The following is a 21,563-nucleotide window of genomic DNA, read 5'->3' as shown; positions in this document are numbered from 1 at the left end:
ATAGCCCCTTGAATGAAGTCTATCCGAACCGAATTAGCACTTCTCAGATCAGGCTAGACCTCCCCATTTGAGCTGGGCGCCGGGGCCCTGGATGCCCGGGCATTGAGAAGGAAGGACGCTTTCAAAGGCGAAAGGCCATGGGGAGATACCGGGCTGTTTAAGGACTCATTCACTTTCCTAAGCTAGAAGTACTACACTAATTGGTTTCGCCCGGGTATCCTCCCGAGACTGCCAAGGTATGACGGTGAAAGCTGAGGCAAACTCTTTTTATTAAAACCTTTCCTTCTCTTTCAACAGTTTCCAATCCCTGGCCAGCTTCAGATCGTTTCGGCCCAAAGAGCTCTGTGTAGCTCCAGATGAGCGATCCCTGTAAACAAAGCTCAACAGTTGCAGTTTTCTCGGCCTGGTATCCTGCACCTCGCGTTTATGATATCTACATTCAACTGTGGCCCGGAGACACGGTCGAAGCACGCCCGCCCAGTGTACTTCTTTCACGATATGCTCTGGTACCGGGTATATTCCTGTGGATGCTAACCATCTCGTCTTTCGTAACTCACTTCTCTACAGAACCTATAGCTCTGAATCAATATCGCCAAATCGAGAGCAAGGCCAATGGCAAGATTGAGGCTAAGACGGGGTTATGAGCAAGGCCATCCGATTTGATTTTAGCGGCATTCAGATAGCTTAGACTAAGATGGAAGAGATTCCAACTGATCTGGTTTTCTTCTCTTTCTGTGGCATTTGTCCGGATATTGATCGGTCTTGGTTTGACATGGTTTACGCGTTACTGGTTTCCGGAAGAGTTAATATTTCCATTAGCTACCTTTCTTTAGATTGATTGGAGTGCGCAGATTAGATGGCAGAAAAAGTTCTTTGCTCAATAGATCCCAGAGCTGCAGTGATTTTATATTAACTACATCCACGGGAGAAAGAAAACTTTAGCTGAAAAGCCGGGAGAACAGAACCAGAGGAAGGGAGCGGTCGGAGTCTGCCTTCCGCTAGAAAGCTCACTACACGCCACGTCACTTTTGACTTAGCAAAGAAAGACGGATATTCGCCAGCTTTGTTACTCTGGTGGCCCTTGACTGATCCGTCTCGTATCGTTTAGATAGATCGTCATGGACGAAAAGGGAGTCGGCGTGGCGTAAAGTGAAGATTGAGGGAAGTAGAAAAAAATGCCCTTATGGGGTATTCCGAAGGTGTAACCTAGGCAACGGTAATAATCGAAAGGGACGGAGACCACAGCTTGATGCGAGTACGAACTGAACTATACCATAAGGCTATAAGCGTCGAGAGCCCAGGGCAAGGAGCTCTCTCGCGATTCAGCAGAAGTAGATCTAGAACCAGCTTCCCCACCACTACCTCCACCAGCAGCATAACGCCTAGTAAGACGGGGAAGGAGTGTTATGAAAGGGAGAAAGAGGGATTGGAGGTTCAAAGAAAAGCTTCTCTTTATCCCTTTTATCCCTTTCTTTAGTCTAGCTGACAGCTTTTCCCTTGACTCGCCTCTATGCGACAGACTGGCCTCTTCGATGACGACAGTGACCCGCCGAACCAAGATCGATATAAGAATTGTGGAAGGTATTAGGGGATCACGTAGCCCATGCCGACCTTGCTTCAAAGTCCCACTTATCTTTCATCGCTAAATTCTAGAATATCAAAAATTCTGAAATTTCAGAAATTCCAGATATTCTGAAATTCCAGAAATTTTGGAATTTTGAAAAATTCTAGAATTTCAGAATCTGAAGAATTGAAATTCTAGAATTTCAAAAATTCTGAAATTCTTTTTAGCCATTTTGACACCTCTAATAAATATACATGTTGATGGGCCGGGCTGGGCCGGGTGCGAGCCGGGTCATACCGGGCTTTTCAATAAAAACTCATGTCCAAGCCCAGCCTAACCTGTAGTAAATATGTCTTGGGCTCGGGTCAGGTTGGGATGAATTAGAAAACCTTAATCCCAGGTCCGCCCATACTTTATTTTTTTTATAAGTCTGAAATTTTATTTTGGTCAAATACACAAATATCATAATTAAGTACAAAATTACAACTAAGTCATACCATCAAACTTAATTCTTAATATGTCATTATTCTCCATATATTATGATTTTAATCCATAACTTAAAGATTCTAAACTCCAATTCATTAAATCATAAACCTAGAAAATATATTATAGACTTCTAATTTATAAATTCTAATCCTTAAAATATACTAAAAGTACTGATTTTTTTACTAGTTTGACATAATCTAAAATTATGATTTGACATAATTGTAAATAGTTTTTGAAATATGAATTTCTGTGTAATTTTCCCATTTTATTTCCATTAATGATAAATTCAAATTAACAAATACTATTATCAATTATGAAATAGTTAAATTTTAAAATATAAAATTAAAAGAATTATTTTTACAACAACAAAACAATAAAATTAATATACTGGAAATTTGAGACGATGAAAAAAGGGAGACGACTGAGAGAAATTGACATGGCATCAATTAGGTAGATAGCAGGTTTAGTTAGATTTTAGTTTAATTTTTATTATATATTATTAATAAAACTAAATGTTTATATAAAATAATATTAGTATATATAAATAAGTTGCAGGCTGATACGAGCTTTAATAATAGATCCCAGGCCCAACCTATAAATCAATAGGTATCTTTGGGCTTGGGCCGGGTTGGGTTAACTGTAAATTTAGACTGACCAAGCCCGTCCCATTGTCTACGGGCCTAGGGGGGTTGGGCGGGCAATCAGGTCCCTGTACAGGTCTACCTTTATATAGGTTATATTAACTGAAAACGTTAGTCCATATTGTTGCCAACTGAACATATCCATCCATTTAACAACTAGTTGAGAGCTAAGTAGACACCAAATTAATTCTTTTTTAGTAAATGAAAAAAAAGTGGTTATATATTCTGAAAGTGGATTATAGGTGTTGTTATTTCCAGCCCCATTTTCACACACTTAGTCTAGAAAAATGATGAAACTGTCCTTATTATTTTAGTCTTTGCAAAAAGTTTTTTTTCTCTTTACGGAAGACGGACGTGTGGCTATCACGCCTCACCACGTGGTGAGGCGTGATGTTCACATGCCCACGTATGAATTTTTTTTCCCAATTTTATATTTTAATTATTATTATTCTAAACAATCATAAATATTCTAAAAAATTCTACATATTTTAATTTTATTTTTTTGAATCAACATATTTTAATTATTAACATTATATTGATTCAAAAAAACACGTTATAATTTGAATTATAATTATTAATATTATAATTAAATAATATACATAAAATCTCAAATTCGTATTAAAATTTGTTAAAAACAAAAAGTTTTAAAGAATTCTAAATATTAAAAAATTACAGCAAGTCAATTCGGCTGGTTCTATTTCTCCATGGATCGGTGTGTGGTAGATTTAAGAAAGACTGTTCACATGTCCATGTGTGAATTTTTTTTTCCAATTTACATTTTAATTATTATTATTTTAAACAATTATAAATATTATAATTATTCTAAAAAATTCTAAATATTTTAATTATTAATATTATAATTTGAGTTATAATTATTAACATTATAATTAAATAATATACATGAAGTATCAAATATGTATTAAAATATGTTAAAAACAATAAATTTTAAAGAATTCTAAATATTAAAAAATTACAACAAACCAATTCGTCCGGTTCCATTCCTTCATGGATCGGTGTTTGATAGATTTAAGAAAGACTATTCACATGGCCACGTGTAATTTTTTTTACCAATTTTACATTTTAATTATTATTATTTTAAACAATTATAAATATTATAATTATTCTAAAAAATTCTAAATATTTTAATTATTAACATTATAATTTTAACTAAAATTATTAAGATTATAATTAAATAATATACATGAAGTATTAAATATATATTAAAATGTGTTAAAAAAATAAGTTTTAAAGAATTATAAATATTAAAAAATTAAAACAAGTCAATTCGCCTCGTTCCATTCCTCCATAATCTGCTCCAGATCAGTTCTAACTGGTGGAACCTGCTCAGCGGACACGAGTGCGATCGCCTGTTGATCGACATCTGCCAAACGGCTAACCCACTACACAAAATTAAATGTTAAAAAAACATAGGTAAAATAATAATAAATAAATAAATAAATAATAAAAAATTTACATATTCGTTGTTGGAGCGAGAATGGTGGTGGCGTATGCGTATCACGGGCGTATGAAAATAAAAAATATTATTCTAACTAATAAAAATATTTTAAACTAGAAAATAAAAATAAAAAAATTAAAATATTATTCTAACTATAATTTTTTTTTTTTAAAATACCTCGGATGTATGAACATCACGCCTCCACACAGGTGGAGGCGTGTTGCTCATACGCCCTATCTGTAGTGGTGGCGTATGAGTGTCACGCCTTCACCACAGATGGGGTGTATGGACATTACGCCCTTACATGTGTAGCGGCGTATTGTTCATACACTCCTACTTGTATCGGGACATGATGTTCATATGCCCCGATACAGAAATCATATTTTAAAAAAATCCGATTTCAGTAAATAGAACCGTAAATCAATCAAATTTCGATGCAAATTACGTACCATGAGTCCTGTCCCGCGGCCGCTCCTCCCCCGATCCATGTTTTTCGTTAATAAATTAGTCCGGATTAGATTAAAGAGCGTTTAAGTTGTTTGAGAGGATATGAGAATTTTGAAATTTGATAAAAGAGTATTTTATAGTCTTTTTCCGATGCTAAAAGCCTGTTTGGTTCAGCTGTTGCGGTTGCTATTAGCTGTTTGCAGTTGCAGTAAGCTGTTAGCTGTTTATTATTAGCTGTTTAATTACTAGTGTTTGGTAAAATTATATTGAACTGTTGCTGTTCGAATTTAAAATGTCTAAAATGGACATGTTTTAAATTAATCAACGATTAAATTATAAAAGGGAAAATGTGAAAAAATGTCCATAATGTATACAACTAGGAATAACACGTGCAACTTTACCCATAACATTAGCAAGTTGGGTCGATTTTTGTGATTTAATAATAAAATTAAAAATTAATATTATAAATTTGGCAAAATATTTGAATTTTTTTTGTCCAACTGGCAACTCGTACAAAAGACAATATATATATTTTTTATTTTCATAAAATAAATTACGTCTAATCATATGTTTGTGATCTGTTACTAACGATGATAAAATGGTGCACGTGTGAAGTGTAGATGACAATATTAATGACAAAAAAAAAACAGTTTAATAAATTGTATCTCAAATTGACCAAACTTGTCAATGTTAGAGATACAATTGCTTTTGCCTGCCAATATTAGGGGTATAAATGCACCATTTTAAACGTTCAGGGTAAAATTACTCCTAGCTATAAATGTTATGAGTATTTTTGCACCTTATCCTATTATAAAATAAAAAATGCGTTACACAAATTAATAAAACTAATCTATATAAAAAATAAAAAAATTATTTAACGCAACAAAACTTTATTCTTCCGGTAATTATATTGTAGAAATATAAATAATGTTAAAGAATAAACATATTTTGTGGAAAAAAGAAGGATAATTTTATCAATAATAAATAACTACAAACAGCTATTTATGAAAAGCTCCAAATAGAAGCTTTTCGTGAAATGCTCCAAAACGCTGCAGTTTCTAGAGAAAACGTTAAACGCTGCGGTTATATCAACCTAATCAAACGCTATATAAGTGTAGAAAATTGTGGTTGGGTATAGTAATCCACTTACTATACTTAGTCATGCATTCCTACACTTAGCCATCATGAAAAGACAATAATGCCTCTTCTCATATTTTTGAAAAACCATTACTCTTTCAAACTCTCTCAAATCTCAATTCATTCTTCAAAATTAATTATACTTGCAGGCATCCATGAATTTATTGTTTCCTACCTTTGTGGTACTGATCTTCCTAGGATGACTCGGTCATAAGGATCTCGTGGTTTCTTTTTGCTGCCTCGGGGTCCTCCCCTCCATTGTAATAAAAAAAGATTATGTAGAAATAAGAAAGATAATTTTATCAAGAACAAATTACTATAAACAGATGTTCATGAAAAGCTTCAAAATGTTACAGTTTCGAGAGTAAATACTAAAACGTTGTGGTTATATAAACCTAACTAAACGCTATATTTTCTGCGGGTTGGAGTGAATACACTCATCCAAAAAATAAAACAAACACCCTTAATATTAATTTATATATATCATTAAAAAAAAAATCTTGATTTTAAAATATAAAATAGGAGATGTAATAATCAGAAAATATTCACACCATGAAACTTATGCTTAATAAGTCCGAAAACTTATGCTTAATAATCAGAAAATATTCACACCATGAAACTAATGCACTAAGCAATTACTGCACTCTCCTTGCTTTCTTCTCTCTTTTCTTACTGTATCAAGCTCTTCAAGATTTCCTCTATTTTGCGGATCTACTTTAAGGAGGAAGAATTCTTCCTCCTCTCAACCGGTTAGGTTTATTGTAATTTTTTTTATTGTTTTTCTTTTCAATTAGTGTTTATATATTTTATTGGATCTCTTTATCTGTTTGAACTGTATCTGTTCTCCATTATTCTACTATTTATACCTTTTTCGGATTTAGCAAGAGCAGAAACGATTTATTTTATACGTAGATCAATATATCTATGTGGTTGCAACAAAAAATGACTCAGATCCGAATGTTCGGAATGGCCTAAATGATGAAGATTCGATTGCAGTTGCTTTTCTTCATATTTGGATTCCAATGAAGTATATATTTTATTGTTTTTCTGTGTGTTTTGTATCTTTTATGGTTTTTTATGCTCTTTGTAGTAATTTTCGTCTCATTTTGGATTTTGTAAGGTTCTTTACCTTTTCCGTTTCTTGTTGTACTTATCCTTTTTGTATCTAATGAAAGTATATGCATTTTCATAAAAAAAAGAAGTCCAAAAACAGTATTCAATAAGTCGAAAAATACAATTGCAACTACAAATTTAAAACTTCTAACAACATAAAAAATAGACAAAATTAAATGATTTATTGGCTACTACGGTTAAAAATCTCCCCAACATAAAATAAAAGGGGTGAGGTATTTTTTTGGTTTGTAAGTGTATCCACCGCCGACAGCAGTGACTATTCACTTTCGCAGATGGTTTGCACCTTTATGGATGGGAACCTCTATAAGTGGGACTACTGGTCACGAAAATTCTTTCCATTACCTTGAACCTTTGGTTAAAGGGGGAGGAGCCTTTACCACTCAACCACAACCCCGTGGTTAAAAAAAAGGGTGGGGTATGCTTACTTATAAAATTGATGAAAATATAATCCATACAATACATGGATCTGCATCTAGTTATATAGAAAAGAAAAGAAAACAAAAATAAAATAAAATAAATGTTTGCAATTATAAAATAGAATAGAAGGTAATGTTTTCATTATTTAGTTAATTTGTCATTGACTTCAACAAAATGATGAAAGAGTTACAACAACAATAAAGCCTTAGTCCCCAAATGATTCGGGATCGGTTAACATGAACTGTCATATAAAACCATGAAATCAAATCGTGTCGGTGACATAAGTTCTCTCTCTCTCTCTCCACTTCGTTCTATCTACTGTCATATTTTTCTCAATCCCTAATAAACTCATGTCACTCTCAATTGCCTTCTTCCAAATTTGCTTAGCCCTCCCCTATCCCTCATCATTGCATCCTTTTGTCACTCTTCAATCCTTCTAATCGGCACATCAAGCGCCTCTTCATCTTACATGACCAAACCACCTTAGCCGATTTTCCTCATTTTATTCTCAATAGATGTAACTCATACTTTTGTCCTAATTATTTCATTCCTCACTTGATCCTTTCTCGTATGGCTACACATCCATCGCAACAGACGCATCTCCACTACCAACATCTTATGAATGTGACAGTGTTTTACTGCCCAACATTTTGTACCATCGAATAATGCAGGTCTACTTGCTGTGCGGTAGAATTTTCTTTTTAATCTATTAGGCATGTCGAAATCGCAAATGAAACTCATAGCACTCTTCCACTTCAACCAACTAAATGTAATCCTATGAGCAAAACCTTCATCAAATTCTCTGTCCATTTGAATAATAGATCCTAAATAATGGACGCAATTCGAGCGTTTGATAACCCTCCCATCCAGGGTGATCGTCCCTGCCTCGCTACTTCTTCCGCTGCTAAATTTATACTCCAAATATTCTGTCTTACTTCTGCTCAACTTAAAGCCTCTAGATTCCAAAGTTTGTCTCAATGATTCCTGTTGAAACACATTTCCACATGGTTTTGATTTGACAAAATTATTTAAGTTAAATCCATGATTAAAATATCCCAATAATTAAATTTAAGTGCTTTGATTTAATTGTACTAATGAGTTTGTTCAATATTGAGTAAGTTAAGTAACAAGAGTATGAACTAAAAGTCTATAAGAGAAAGACATGACAAAGTCAGCAAAAGCAAGTCACACGGCAGAAGCTGAGTTGAATGCAACTCAGCTTTGCGAAAGAAATGTCTTCTTCAGAAATGCTTGAAGGCGAAGCCGCTGAGTCAAGCTGAGTATTCGTCAGGTCAGCGTCAATGATCTGTCAACTTGGAAGACAAGGTATGACAAATTTCTGAAACAAATCAGAAGCCTCGAAAATCTGTCTTGAAGACTTTTTCGAGAAAGAGCATGGACCATCTGACTTTTGGCTAGAAGACAAACCTAGCGTAAGAAGACAAATCTGGCATAAGAAGACAAACTTGGCTCCTGTCTAAAACAGAAGACAGGATTGGCCTGGAGCTTTGGAAGGATTCCAGGGACTGGACGTAAGCGGAGAGGCCGAACCAGGATAAGTCTGCTGAGTAATTTCTAACCGTTTCTCTTGATATATATATATATATATATATATATATATATATATATATATATATATATATATGCATGTGTTGCTTGCTTAACATTGCTCAGTAAAATAATCTGTACACGCTGAAGCTGAGTAATCTGAGTGCTGAGTTAGAAATCGACTTAAGTGTTGCTTCCTAACTCACAACTGAAACAGCTCTAGTTAGTAAATTAACTAAAGCTGTCTCAAAACATACTCGGCAGTGGTGACCTAAAAACTGAGTAAAAGTATTAAAATTAGAATAAGCCAGCCTTTAAAAAAAGGTTTAATTAGTTCCTAACCCCCCTTGGAACTAATACCATCACGTTACAACTATCTTGAGCTGATCCTAGTAATGGCTGAGAACAGCACTCGTTTTCTTCCTGAAAACCAAACAACTCAGATACTTCCTGAAGGATTATCTATAACTAGGCCTCCTTTGTTCTTTGGGGCCAACTACACGTATTGGAAAAATAGGATGAAAAATTTCATTCAGGCAACAAATATGAGTGCATGGCTAGCTATAGTCCAAGGCCCTTTTGTTCCTTATGAAATCATTGACGGTGTAAAAACTGTCAAAAGCGAGGCTAAGTGGTCAGAGGATGACCTTAAGAAATTTCAAAATAATGCTTCGGCCACAAATATGATTCACTGTGCGCTAGATGCTACAGAATACAATAGGTTGTGAGTAAGCACAAGAAATTTGGAAGAAGCTGGAGGTTACCTACGAAGGAACCAGTAAGGTCAAAGAGTCAAAAGTGAATCAACACATGCGGCTGTACGAGTTGTTTGAGATGAATGACAATGAAGGCATCTCTGAAATGAATGCAAGATTCACTAATATAATCAACGAGCTCAAGAGACTTGGCAAGAACTTCACTGAGGAAGAACAGGTGAAGAAAATCCCGAGGAGTCTCCCCAAAAGCTGGCAAGCAAAGAAAACAGTTGTTGAAGAAGCTCAGGACCTGACCACCTACAAGTATGATGAGCTCATTGGATCTCTGCTGACCCATGAGATCTCAATGAAGAACTTTGAGGCCAAAGAAAAGACTGAGGACAAGAAGAAAAAATCTCTTGTAATGAAAGATGACTCATCAGATGATGATGAGATGGCCATGTTCACAAGAAAAATGAAGCTGTTTCGGAAAAATGACAAATACAGCAAAAGGCCATTCAAAAGTAATGATAAATATAAAGCTGAGTCAAGTGACATCAGACACAAAAGGACAGCTCAAAGCCGGTTACTTGCTTTGAATGCCATCAAGATGCTCACATCAAGTCAAGCTATCCTACCCTGAAGAAAGATAAGAAGGGTAGTAGAAAGGCAATGGTGGCAACCTGGAGCGATAGTGACGAGTCAACCTCATCAGAAGCTGATGCCATTGAGTTAGCAAACATCTGTTTCATAGCTGATGAGTCTGCTGACCCCTGCCATTCTGAGCAAGCTGACCTCTCTGGTGGATCTGATCATGAAGAACACACAACTGAGGTAATGTCTCTACCTTTGCTTATAAATGAAATGATTAATGCCCTAGGTGATCTCTATACAGTTATAAAAAAGTGTAACAAGAAAATACGAGCTCTCAACAGGCGGTGTGATGAGATTGAAGAGGTCAAACTCAGTGACCTCCGACATCTTCTCTAGGACAATACCAGGCAAGATGAAAATTTAAAAATCATGCATCGGTTTATCTCTGAAGTCCAATCAGATTCTAAGAAACTGAGAAAGGACATCACATCCATACAGAACCAGCTGAGTTCATTGGCAAAGAAAAGGTTCTATCTCAAGTACTAGTCAGCAAAGATGGAATACTCAACAGAATGTCCAATGTGACTACTGTGGAAAGAAAGGTCATACCACAAAGGTATGTTGGCATGCTCAGCACCCAGGTGCTGACTAGAATGTAAGGTATCCCCAACGGAAAGTTCATTGTGACTTCTGTGGGAAGAATGGCCACACTGTCAACGTGTGTCGTCATAAAATTAAGTATGATGTATCACCTAATGACCCTAACAAACGAGGACCCAAAAAGACTTGGGTACCTAAAGATAACTAGTTATATTGCAGGTAAGCCTGAGGTGTGCCGAGAAGTCAAAGTTGTGGTATATTGACAGCGCATGCTCACGACATATGACTGGTGATGAAACTCAGTTCATCACACTTGTGCATAAACGAGGTAGAAATGTAAGTTTTGGAGACAACAAAAAGGGTAAGATAGTAGGGTCAGGTATTGTTGGTGGTAATCCTACTATTGAGTCAGTCTCCCTAGTCAGAGGACTTGAATATAACCTATTAAACGTAGCTCAACTGTGTGACAGCGGTAGAAAGGTTGTATTCGATGCCACTGAGTGTAAAATACTCGAGGGTAAAACAAACGAGTTGATTTTAACTGCACCTCGTGTTGACAACGTTTTCATGCTAAACTTAGAAAAGAAGTTTTCAAAGAACATATGCTTAGTGTTAAAGGAAGATAATTCCTTGCTATGGCATAGGAGACTTGGTCATGTAAGCATGGACCTCCTTGCTAAATTAGCAAGAAAGCAATTAGTTAAGGGATTGCCCAAACTCAGGTTTGAAAAAGATCAATTATGCAATGCTTGTCAGCAAGGAAAACAAACTAATAAATCTTTTCAAAGTAAAAATATTGTATCAACCAAGCATCCATTAGAGTTACTACACTTGGATCTTTTCGGATCAGTCCAGCCGCTGAGCTTGGGTGGTAAGAGATTTTCCTTGGTCGTTGTAGATGACTTTTCTCGATACACTTGGATCATCCTGCTGAGTAGCAAGGATGAAACTTTTGAGATGTTCTCAACATTGGTTAGAAAACTTGAAAATGATAAAGACCTAAAATTAGTTCACATCCGAAGTGATAATGGTAGAGAATTCAAAAATCAATAATTTGATGAATTCTATGAAGTCAGCGGCATTGACCATAATTTTTCTGCTCCTAGAACTCGTCAACAAAATGGGGTAGTTGAGAGGAATAACAGAACCTTAGTTGAAATAGCTAGGACAATGCTGAGTGAGAATAGGCTTCCAAAGTATTTCTGGGGTGAAGCTGTCAACACAACTTCCTATATACTCAATAGGTCTTTAGTCAGACCTATACTTAAGAAAACCCCATATGAACTTTGGAAAGGATGAAAATCCAACATCGGATATTTTCGTGCCTTTGGTTGCAAATGTTTTATTCTAAATACTAAAGACAACCTTGCTAAGTTTGATTCAAAAGCTGATGAAGCTATCTTTTTAGGCTGCTCAACAAACAGTAAAACATATAAGGTGTTTAATAAGCGAACTTGGGTCTTAGAAGAGTCTGTACATGTTGAGTTCGATGAAACTGACCCTGCAGGGAAGATAAGTCAGCCTGCCGAAGATGACCTATGCTCAGCTTCCGCTGACCAAAATGGAGCCACTGAGTCACTACCCCAAGGGCTGACCAAAGGTAAAAACAAACCTCAAATTATCTTTGTTGACCAATATAATGCTGCAGAAACACCTACCCCTGAAGACACTACATTGCCAAAAGAGATCAATGTTCCAAGAGGACACTTTGAAAGTAGCATTCTTGATGCCACTGAGAACATCCTGATGACAAGAAATCAACTCAAGAGATATCTCAGCAATGTAGCTTTTGTGTCAGTTCTTGAACCAAGAAACTTCTTAGAAGCTGAGAACGATGAATTCTGGATAAATGCGATGCAAGAGGAGCTCGACCAATTCAAAAGAAATGAAGTATAGGATTTAGTGCCTAAACCAAGAAACCAAAAGACCATAGGAACAAAATGGGTATTTTCGTAATAAGCTAGATGAGCAAGGAAATGTAGTCAGGAACAAAGTCAGACTTGTAACTCAAGGTTACAGTCAGCAGGAATGTATTGACTATGGTGAGACTTTTGCCCCTGTAGCTAGATTAGAAGCTATAAGAATATTTTGTGCATATGCTAGCTTTATGAATTTTAAATTGTTCCAAATGGATGTCAAGAGTGCATTTCTTAATGGAGTTATAAATGAAGAGGTATATGTTAGTCAGCCTCCAGGGTTTGAGGATCCAAAGTTCCCAAACCATGTTTATAAACTCAAAAAGGCTTTGTACGGCCTGAAACAAGCACCACGTGCTTGGTATGAAAGGCCGACTAGTTTCCTGCTGACCAGGAACTATGTCAGAGGAAAAGCTGACACAACCTTATTCATTAAGAGAAAGGGTAAAAATACCCTGCTGGCACAAATATATGTTGATGATATTATTTTTGGTGCTACTAATGAGTCTATGTGCAAGGAATTTAGTAAGTAGATGCAAACTGAGTTTGAGATGTCAATGATGGGAGAACTCAATTTCTTCCTTGGACTACAAATCAAACAAGGAAAGAATGGCATCTTCATCAGTCAGACTAAGTATGCCAAGGAGATATTGAAGAAATTTGAAATGAAAAATTATAAGACAATATCTACCCCAATGAGCACTGACACTGTGCTCTGTGCTGACGAAAAAGGTAAGTCAGTAGACAACAAATTGTACCGAGGTATGATTGGCTCTCTACTCTATCTAACGGCAAGTAGGCCAGATATCCAATACTCAGTATGTTATTGTGCAAGATATCAAGCTAACCCTCAGGAATCTCATTAGATAGCTGTAAAAAGAATCCTTAGATATTTGCAAAGCTCAGTAAATGAAGGTTTATGGTATCCTAATACAAATGATTTCACACTCATTGGATACACTGACGCTGACTATGGACGAGACAAGCTTGAGCAAAAAATCACTTTAGGAGGATGTCATTTTCTTGGAAGCTGTCTAGTGTCTTGGTTCAGTAAGAAGTAGTCGTTAGTTGCCCTGTCAACTACTGAAGCTGAGTACATTGTTGCTGTAAGCTGTGTTACTCAAATCTTGTGGATCAAGCAACATCTGGATGACTATGGAGTTCAGACTAAGACCATTGAAGTCAAATGTGACAGCAAAAGTTCCATTGACTTGTCAAAGAATCCAATCCAGCACAGCAGGATGAAGCATCTCAGCATTAGACATCACTTCATCAGAGATCATGTACTCAAAGGTGAGATCAAGCTGGCCTATGTTCCAACAGATGAACAACTTGCAGATATCTTCATGAAGCCATTGGCTCGTGAACAGTTTAGCATACTAAGGGAAGCTATTGGTATGGTTAATCCTCTTCAATAAATTTCCATGTAAAATGAATGTTGAGTGATTAATGCGTGATGAGTGATTATTATATGCTAAGTAAACATGAATGCTATGAATTCACTATATGTTGAGTTGCTATACATGTTGAGTGATTAATAAATGATGAGTTACTATGCATGCTAAGTATCCCTTCTATACTAAACTACACACTCAGAACTTCAAACATCAAATACCGTAGATACCGAGTTAAATAACTTGCGCAATTAATGCTTGCACGCGAATTCGAGTAGCCAACTAGGATGGCGTAAGCGTAACCATTAGGAAGACCATGCGCCGAACGTGTCATTAATGTCTGAGTTTAATGTCATTGATTGATTCAAGAACGAACCGCCATTCTGACCTATCAGATCAACACACACCGGCTATAAATAGTGGACGATTTCTCACTAATCCCCTCTTACGCTTGAAACATTTCGCACTCGATCTATCTCTCTCAAACTCCTAAATCTCTGCATTTCTCAAAAACTCCTCAAGAACACCATATCAAACGATTCCTAGAACATCTCCGGTGAGCAATACGATGACAACCACTCCAACACTAATCCTCATTCTCCAGCTGAGTAGGAATATCACGAGACTTCCTCAGAGTCTCAGGAACAGACCCATGGTCAGCATGACCAGCAAATGGGCGAAGTCAGCATCCTCGGGGAAAACCCTAACACGGAGCACTCAACTCCTTCGAAAAAGAAGAAGAAAGAGAATAAAAACAAGAAACCTATAGAAAGGAAGTTCTTTCCAGTTTTCAGCAGTATCAAGAACCTCAACGTGTTCCATTCCCGTTGGTTCTCTAAAAGCTTCGTCGAAGTTGAGAAACCATTCTGCGAGTGGATCTCAAAGAACGGATGGACTTCCCTCTTCTCTCTCCTTGGAACAACCTACCCACAACTAGTGAAGGAATTCTACGCAAACCTGAAAGTAGTTGACGATAACGATGACCATATGGTAACTCAGGTCAAGAACAAGGAGATGACCATCACCCCTTCTTATCTCGCTATACTGCTAGATCTGAAAGAAGAAGGTACAGAACTACGATGCACCAATGATTACAAGCGGGTTGAGTACAAGTCCGAATTTTGTAAACCCAAGAACCATGTTTGTGAAATCTCCAGTACTAATCTGGGCGAGCCTCAAAGACAAGCACACTACATCATGACCAACTACCTCTTTTTGAAGGTCACCGCCTCCTCCTCAGCCTCAAAATTTGAGCAATGCTTCATTTGACATATGCTCAACTACAAACCACTCAACATGCATGTCTTGCTCATTGGGGCTTTCCAACGCATCACCGGGATCCTCAGGATGGGTTCTCTCATCACCAAAATTCTTCAGGATCACAAGGTCAGCTTAAAAGGGGAAATAGATGTAGTAGGCACTGAGATCACCTCAGCAATTCTATTCGGCTTAGCTCACAGCCTTCCTTTCAAATCTAAGAAAGGTAAGGAAACTATGGTTGAAGAAGCATCTGCTGAGTCACCTCAGAAAGGAAAGAAAACCATGGTTGAAGAAGCACCTGCTGAGCTACCCAAGAAGAAAAGGAAGAGGAAAGCTGACACATCCTCAACACCACAAGCCAAAGACATTAATAAGGTTGTAAAGAAGATTAGGGCGGTGCTGAGTGAAAAGAAAGCTGCACCTACTGAGACAGCTCAGAAGAAGCCATAATCAGCTGAAAGAAAGAAGAAAAGAGCTGAGCCTGAGGAAGAAAGTGAGGAGACACCTGAGCAACCCCTAAAGAGGAAGAAAACCTCTAGAATGACACCGCTGGATGCACCTCCACTAGACTTTGTTGTTTCCGAGGATTCCCACTTCCTGCGAGCTCAAGAGATCGACCTAGAAAATACTCATTGCAGTCAGGAGGAAGAATAAGGTTGTACTAAGGAACAGCCTAAAGCTGACAAAACGCAAGCTGCTGAGCGAAGTAACATAGATGTTGCTGAGCAGGCTGGTGAACAAGGAGTTGAGTCTCCAGTGAAGAACAAGGTTGTTGAGGACCTTTATGCTGATTTTGGACTTAACTTCTCTCCTGAGTCCCCAGAACCTATTCCTGCTGTCCCTTCTCCTCAAACCAAAAATCCTAAGGGAAGCAAAGACAAGCAGTTCAAGCCGAAGGCACAGAAGCCTAACGTCATAGAAATCTTGGATGAATCTCCACTGAGGGACCCAATTACCGACCTGACTGGGCTCCAATTCAACTTCTTCACCAATATCAAAGAACCCACTCATAGTTAGGTTAAGGAAAATCAAGCCTCTGTTCCTCAGACTTAGGAACAAGCCGACCCAGAAAATTCCAAGGGTCAAGTACTGCCGACACCGCTGCTCCATCTTCCACTCAGCAAGTGCTCAAAGTTCCTACTGCTCACGTTAACGAGCTAGCAATGAAAAACAATCCTGCTAAAGACAGTTCTGAGTTGCCTCAACCTCAAATTTGCACTCAACTCCATACTGGCCCTGAGCAGGTCAACACTTCTGCTGAGCAAACACTTCCATCTTCTTCTGAGCAGTTAGCAAGCTAGTCAGCTCCTGCTGCTGGCCTGAATAATGAGAATGCCGGTCCTCACTGATAGGGGTCAAAAACCCCTATCTTTGGGTACGATTTTAGAACGGTTTTTAGCATTATTTAGTTAATAAGCGAGCATTTCTCGCATTTAAATGCTTTTGTGTGAGTTAGTTAAGAATTGGAAACGTTTTATTTATTTTTCGTTGTTTAGGCTCGTTTTATGACCAATTTAGGCAATTACGGCCAAAATAGCATGCATAGTATAATTTCGTTATCTTTTTAAAGCTAATTGGTCCGCCAAAAATCGCACCAAATAAAGCGTTTGCTCAAAATAAGCGATTGGCGGGTCCATTTAGCCTTTGGACTAATGTTATCTGGAGTTTCTATATATGTGCAGGTATAAGTTCGGACGAAAAAGGCATCGACGACAGTCGACAAGAACGCGGGGGCATACTGGGCAAGAATGCTCGACGAGCGGGCCTCAGTAGGCCATGCCTGCTCGCCGAGTAGGGCACTGCTCGCCGCGAGTAGCGCCTGCTCGCCAAGCAGCTCGCCTTGCTCGACGAGCAGACCTGCGGGAATTGGTCAAAAAGATCAATTCCGCTCCCACGATGCCACGACGGACCCCACGACTTCCTACCTGCATAAGGACACAAAAATAGGTCAAAAAAGAGGGCCGAGCTACGCCTATAAATAGAGTTTTTCCAATGTAAATTAATATCTTTTATCCTTTGTAGTTTTCTTAGCTTTTCATCTTGAGAAATCCTCTCCACCTCCTCCATATCCTTCAAACCTCCATTGAAGACACCTCCGAAGCTCCGTTCACCGAGGATTGCTCAAGCTCCATCCTTAAGTCCTAGGAAGACGCCTGCATTGGTAGACAGGTTCCCTGAAAGGAATTTTTCTTCTTTTATATTCTATCTAACCTCTGATACATGTTATGAATCCTAGGCTCATTGTAACTTCGTGACAATAATTTCCATCTTTGATATATATTATAGTTTTGTTTCTTCAACTATTTTATTGCTTTAATCTTTGTCTTACGCTTTGTCTGATTGGTTTAACTCATTCGATAATCCCAAAATTAAGTTGGCACATATTGCGAGCTGAATCTGACCTAGTCAGTGCCTATAGGATTGACAACCCTATAGAAGGTTAAGCCCAAATTGCTGAGCCTTAGAGCTAGTTTCGGCCTTACAAGGGAATCACGAACTAGGGACTTTGGGAGGATAGGTCGGGTTAATCGCCTCAGACACAAGTGACCTAGATTAGGTTTTAATTCCGTTGTTTAAACAATTTGTTTTTATTATCATCGTATCCCTTCATGTTCCTTCGGATAATTGCATTGGTAAAAGATCATTTAGGAGTAGTTTAACTTAATTAGGGCTAGAGTAACTTAATTAGGCGTAAAATAACTTAGTTAGAATTAGATAATTTAGCTAGGAGTAGTATAATTCAACCTAGGAGTAGATTAATTTAAGAAAAACAACCTCAAAACCCCCTAAGCCTAGATAACACCTGAAACCAAGTAGCTTGATACTTGCAGAAATAAATCTTGGGGACGATAACCTGGAATTAACCAGAAATTTATTACTTGATAACGACGGGGTACACTTATCCTTGAGATCGGCCTCACTCCATAATGGCGCGAGGCCGCGTCAAGTTCTTGGCGCCGTTACCGAGGATTTATTTCTTCTGCAATATCGAACCAAAGGTTGATTTGTTAGTTTAGGCATTCTTTTGTGAATATCCTTTGTTTATAACGTTTATACCTGTTTATATATAATTCTTTATAACTTCTATACTTGTTCTTATCTTTTGTATTTTGTTCATAACTATATACTTTTACTTATCAACTTTTGTGCTAGAACTTCACTTTTTCTCAGTGTTCTCTGATCAATGAATTGGCAAGAAAGAGTCGAGTGGCAAGCTCAAAAGTTTACTATCCCATCAAGACAATACATTTATGCCCTGGAGAACGAGGCTCCCAATCCCTCCATGGCCGAGTTAAATAAGAAAATGGATATCTTGATGGCGAAACTGAGCCTCAACACCAATGAAAGTGTAAGTTTTGTGGGTAATCACCAAAGGTATAATTCTAATCCCAATTCTTACAGCTTTTATGATAGTGATTGGAGGAGACCTCAACACTCAAATCTGTCCTACGGGAACCCTAACATGTTGAGGCCTCCAAATAGGTTTGTTAATGAGCACAGGGGAAACGAATTGGGAATGTTCTCTTACGAACAAGCAAGCCAAGTTCCTCCACAACCCTCTAGCTCACGAGATGAGGTGATGTCCTTTTTGAAAGGAATATCAGCCCGACTTACAATCAACGAGGAGGTTTGCAAGGACTTGAGCAACCAATTGGCTCAAATAAACCATGAGATGCAAGAGCAATCCCGATATGCTCTCCCAGGCATTAAGGAAAACATAGAAATCCCACAAAGGGAATCAGCTCAAGCCATCTCCTTGAGGAACGACAAAAAGGTAGAACCAAGCCCACTGTCACATGCATCACTCAAGGTAAGTGAGGAACCGGAAGCGGTAAGCAACCCCAGTTCAAAATCTGAAATTCTAAATCATATGATAGAAATAAATGATCGAATCGAAGCTTGTGTATATCAACTACCTTTTCCTCAAAAGTTAGAAAAATTTGGATTTACTCCTTGTTCAGAAGTTTTCATTCTCTTCGACCTACCAAGAGAATCCAAAAGGGAGCAAACCAAACTTTTTCATAATATGTTTAAATTCGGCCTCCTACTTTCATTAAACTTATTTGAGGCTCTTAATCCGTTTTGTAGGCACGGGTTATTTGTTAAGGAGTTCGAGTTCCTAACGCGGATAAAAGCTTATACTTAGAAGAAACTCTATGTCGAGCTAACCGACTGTAAAAGTAGCGCTTCTTGGGAGGCAACCCAAGTTTGGATTACAATTTTTTCTAGGTTTGTTTTTCTTTTTAATTTAATTTTAGATTTCTGTTTTTAACTTTAATCAGTAAGTTGTCTTCTCCATCCTAACTTTTTACACTTGTTCTTTATGGTTTGGGATGCAATGTTGGAACTTATTGCATATTTTTAGTGTGAGGAGGAGGGGAGGGGTAGACAAACTTACAAAAATTTGTATAATTTTTAAATTTTTGTTGCATCGTGTCTAGTTTAGTTTTGCATTTTTCGGGTTTTATTTATGTTTTGCATGTTTAGGACCTAAAACCGTGAACCTCCTTCGAATCTAAACTTCGTTATTTGTCCTTGAGGGCTGAGAACCGAATCTAAGATTGCATGACAACTAGTTTAGGTGTAGGACACAATCCTTGTATCTGTAAAAGCATGAGCTAAAGTTTGCATTTAGACCCTACTTTTGAAGAAATGCTAAAATCATTACTTAGGTAGATAACTTAAGAATTGAAGGCATGTGATGTTAAACTTGAGTTTGGGGGAGAACTAGTGAACACAAAATTGAAACCCAAAGAATTGTGAGTTGAATTTGAGCCCAAGAGCGAACATCAAAAAGCTTTTTTTTCTTGACATTTTTGTGTGAATACTTTGACTTGTGGAAGATTACAGATTTTGCACCTAATACTGTGTTGAACCTACATGCAATGATTTGAGATGATAAACGATGAATCAGCCTTATTAGAATTAACCCTTTTCTTTACCTTATTTTCTCTTTTTCATCCACTCCAGGAAGCCCCTTTGAGCCTATATTTTTGTAGTTTATAGATTTTTTTTTCATTCTAACCCAATTTTTGCAAGCCATCACTTGGTTTGTTACTTAACCCAAAGTTTTTGCAAAGCTCACATCGAGTCTTTGTCGTTTCTATCGCTTTATCTTTGTTTTTGGCATCAAAGTAGCAAGCCAAAAGGCTAAGAAGTGAATGAGCATTACTATCCAAAAGGAAAAGAAAAACAGAAAAAGAAAAGAAAAGAGACGAACAAAAAGGGGAGAACTTCGTTCCCCAGTTCTTAAAATCAAAACGTCTCAAAGAAAAAGAAAAAAAAAATTTATGAATAAAAAGCTCAGTCACTTCATATTTGCTAAAGCCATTTGAACTTTGTTTTTCTAGCGCTAGAACTATTAACCCTTGTTGTACCTTTAACCCTCTAACCATATTACAACCCCAATTCGAGGCTGTTTTTGATATCATCGGAGTCATATAGCATAGTAGAGGAACTCGGATGAACGTGCAAAATCAACGTAATCCTAAGCAAGAACATAAGCCGAGAGTAAGCACTTTAGCCACCAAAATTGTGTGAAATGAGTGAACTACCTATGGTGAGGTGTTTTACTTAGCGATCCCCTCAAGCTCGTTTAATTGAACATGTGTCATTTTTCTTAAAACATATGACCTATGATAATTGAAATGCGGCTTTTGGATATCGTGTCTCTACTTTGTATTTCCGAATGCATGTAATTACAGATGCTCGAAATTGTGTCAAGCACCTATTCGAACCGGGAGGGTTTCTAGCTTGCTTGTGATTGCGGGTTTAGTTTTTTTAGTTTACTTGGGGGACAAGTAAAGTTTTAAGTGCAAGGAGGTTTGATAGGGGTCAAAAACCCATATCTTTCGGTACGATTTTAGAACGATTTTTAGCATTATTTAGTTAATAAGCGAGCATTTCTCGCATTAAAATGCTTTTGTGTGAGTTAGTTAGGAATTGGAAACGTTTTATTTATTTTTCGTTGTTTAGGCTCGTTTTATGACCAATTTAGGCAATTACGGCCAAAATAGCATGCATAGTATAATTCCGTTATCTTTTAGAAGCTAATTGGTCCGCCAAACGTCGCACCAAATGAAGCGTTTGCTCAAAATAAGCGATTGGGGGGTCAATTTAGCCTTTGCACTAATGTTATTTGGAGTTTCTGTACATGCGCAGGTATAAGTTCTGACGAAAAAGGCATCGACGGCAGTCGGCAAGCACGCGGGGGCATACCGGGCAAGAATGCTCGACGAGCGGGCCTCCATAGGCCATGCCTGCTCGCCGAGCA

This window comes from Euphorbia lathyris, chromosome 9 (genome assembly GCF_963576675.1).
Source record: "Euphorbia lathyris chromosome 9, ddEupLath1.1, whole genome shotgun sequence".
NCBI classification, from domain to species: domain Eukaryota; kingdom Viridiplantae; phylum Streptophyta; class Magnoliopsida; order Malpighiales; family Euphorbiaceae; genus Euphorbia; species Euphorbia lathyris.
Note: the sequence above shows the minus strand (reverse complement) of the source record.